We start from the raw sequence: 3,385 nt of genomic DNA on the forward strand, positions 1-3,385 counted from the left end.
TAATCAGAAGCTTTTTGGGACATGCAGGATTCTATAAGAGGTTTATAAAGGATTTTTCAAAAATTACAAAACCTTTGAGCAATCTGCTAGCCGCTGATACACCATTTGTCTTTGACACAGAGTGTTTGCAATGTGTGATGAGTGGATAATTTATACGCTTTTTGGCATTATTTTTAGGTAGTTTTTAGCATGTTTTAGTTACTTTTTATTACATTTTTATTAGTTTTTATGCAAAAATTACATTTATGGACTTTGCTATGAGTTTGTATATTTTTTTGTAATTTCAGGTATTTTCTGACTGAAATTAAGGGACTTGAGCAGAAATCTGATTCAGAGACTGAGAAAGGACTGCAGATGTTGTTGGATTCTAACCTCCCTGCACTCAAATGCATATTTCTGAAGCTACAGAAGTTTAATTGTTGCGTTCTCAATTGGGATGAAAAGCTAACATCTTGGGCTTTCCAGAAATGTATAATAGTCCATACTTTGCCCGAGATTTGATGACCCAAACTGGCATTAAACGCCAGCCAGAGACCCTTTTCTGGCGTAAAACGCCAGAACTGGCACCAAAACTGGAGTTGAACGCCCAAACTGACCCAAGCTGGCGTTTAACTCCAAGAATGGCCTATGCATGTGAAAGCTTTAAAGCTCAGCCCAAAAACTCACCAAGTGGTCCCCGGAAGTGGATTTTTGCACTATCTGCACTTAGTTACTCATTTTTTGTAAACCTAAGTTACTAGTTTAGTATAAAAATTACTTTTAGAGATTCATTTTAGGGGGGATGAAATTTTTACATCTCATACTGTATCTTCTATGGCATGAGTCTCTAAACCCCATAGGTGGGGGTGAGGAGCTCTGCTGTGTCTCAATGGATTAATGCAATTACTATTATTTTCTATTCGATCACACTTGATTCTGTTCTAAGATACTCACTCATTCTTCAATGTAAAGAATATGATGATCCGTGACACTCATCATCATTCTCAAATTTATGAACGCGTGCTTGACAATCACTACCGTTCTATCTGAGCTCAACGTAGTCATTGGGCGACAGCTTGAGTGCGTATCTCTTGGGTTTCTAATCCACGAGTTTGACTTGCATCTCCTAACAACAGAGCATTCAAACCCATGAGATCAGAATCTTCGTGGTAGAGGCTAGAACCAATTGGCAGCATTCCTGAGATCCGAAAAGTCTAAACCTTGTCTGTGGTATTCCGAGTAGGATCTGGGACGGGATGACTGTGACGAGCTTCAAACTCACGAATGTTGGGCGCAGTGACAGTGTGCAAAAGGATAGAGAGATCCTATTCCGACACAAGTGAGAACCGACAGATGATTAGCCGTGTGGTACCGAAACAGAAACCGAGAGATCTGATAGTTGATTAGCCGTACAGAAACCGTACCAGGACTATTTTCACTGAGAGGACGGATGGTAGCCATTGACAACAGTGATCCACCAACATACAGCTTGCCATGGAAAGAAGTCATGTGTCTTTGGAGAAGAAGACAGTAAGAAAGCAGAGATTCAGACGACAGAGCATCTCCAGAACCTGAACCTATTCCTCATTACTGAATCACAAGTATCATTCATTTCTTGTTATTTACTTTTCATAAACAAAATCATTCATATCATTTGAATCTCCTGACTAAGAATTACAGGATAACCATAGCTTGCTCCAAGCTGGCAATCTCCGTGGGATCGACCCTTACTCACATAAGGTATTACTGGGACGACCCAGTGCACTTGCTGGTTAGTTGTACCGGAGTTGTGAAAAGTGTGATCACAATTCCGTGAACCAATGAGCAAGCTTAGAGTGAAAGTCCAAACTTTCAGACAGAAGGAAGGTGAATCCCTCTATGAAGCTTGGGAAAGATACAAGCAATTGATCAGAATGTGTCCTTCTGACATGCTTTCAGAATGGAGCATCTTATGTATATTCTATGATAGTCTGTCTGAATTGTCCAAGATGTCATTGGACCACTCTGCTGGTGGATCTCTTCATCTGAAGAAAATACCTGCAGAAGCCTAGGAACTCATTGAAATGGTTGCAAATAACCGGTTCATGTATACTTCTGAAAGAAATCCTGTGAATAATGGGATGACTCAGAAGAATGGAGTTCTTGAGATTGATACTCTGAATGCCATATTGGCTCAGAATAAAATATTAACTCAGCAAGTCAATATGATTTCTCAGAATCTGACTGGAATGCAAGCTGCATTCGGCAGTACTAAAGAAGCTTCCTCTGAAGGAGAAGCTTATGACCCTGAGAATCCTGCAATGGAAGAGGTGAATTACATGGGAGAATCCCATGGAAACACCTATAATCCTTCATGGAGAAATCATCCAAATTTCTCATGGAAGAATCAAAAGAAGCCTCAACAAGGCTTCAATAATAATAATGGTATGAGAAATAGGTTTGGCAATAGCAAGCCTTTTCCATCATCTTCTCAGCAACATATAGAGAATTCTAGGCAGAGCCTCTCTGACTTAGCAACCATAGTCTCTGATCTATCCATGACCACTCTCAGTTTTATGACTGAAACAAGGTCCTCCATCAGAAATTTGGAGGCACAAGTGGGTCAGCTGAGTAAAAGAGTTACTGAAATCCCTCATAGTACTCTCCCAAGCAATACAGAAGAGAATCCCAAAAGAGAGTGCAAGGCCATAACTATATCCAAAGTGGCCGAACCTGGAGAGAGTACAAATGTAGTGATTTCCAGTGAGGAAGACCTTACTAGACGTTCACTGACCAATAAGGAGTTCCCTAATGAGGACCAAAGGAATCTCAGGCTCATACAGAGACCATAGAGATTCCACTGAACTTACTGTTGCCATTCATGAGCTCTGATGAGTATTCTTCCTCTGAAGAGGATGAAGATATTGTTGAAGAGTAAGTTGCTCGGTATCTAGGAGGAATCATGAAGCTGAATGCCAAGTTATTTGGTAATGAGACTTGGGAGGATGAACCTCCATTGCTCATCAATGAACTGAATGCCTTGGTTCAGCAGAAATTACCTAAAAAAAAACCGGATCCCGGAAGGTTCTTAAATCCTTGCACCATAAGCACCATGACCTTTGAGAAGGCTCTGTATGACCTTGGTTCAAGTATTAACCTCATACCACTCTCTGTAATGGAGAAACTGGGGATCTTTGAGGTACAAGCTACAAGAATCTCACTAGAGATGGCAGACAAATCAATGAAACAGGCTTATGGACTTGTAGAGGATGTCTTAGTGAAGGTTGAAGGCCTTTACATCTCTGCTGACTTCATAATCCTAGACACTGGGAAGGATGAGGATAAATCCATCATCCTTGGAAGACCCTTCCTAGCCACAGCAAGGCTATGATTGATGTGGACAAAGGAGAGTTAGTCTTTCAATTGA

General features: G+C 40.7%; 1 non-coding gene across 1 annotated transcript; it reads right to left on the bottom strand.

Moving 5' to 3' along the window:
• Nucleotides 1-1,805: 1,805 nt before the first annotated feature.
• LOC112761184 (small nucleolar RNA R71) lies at nt 1,806-1,913 on the bottom strand. The gene has a single exon (XR_003181592.1). It is a non-coding gene; the product is annotated as a small nucleolar RNA R71 (small nucleolar RNA).
• Nucleotides 1,914-3,385: the final 1,472 nt, after the last annotated feature.

The sequence above is a fragment of the Arachis hypogaea genome, chromosome 16 (genome assembly GCF_003086295.3).
Source record: "Arachis hypogaea cultivar Tifrunner chromosome 16, arahy.Tifrunner.gnm2.J5K5, whole genome shotgun sequence".
Classification (NCBI taxonomy): Eukaryota; Viridiplantae; Streptophyta; class Magnoliopsida; order Fabales; family Fabaceae; genus Arachis; species Arachis hypogaea.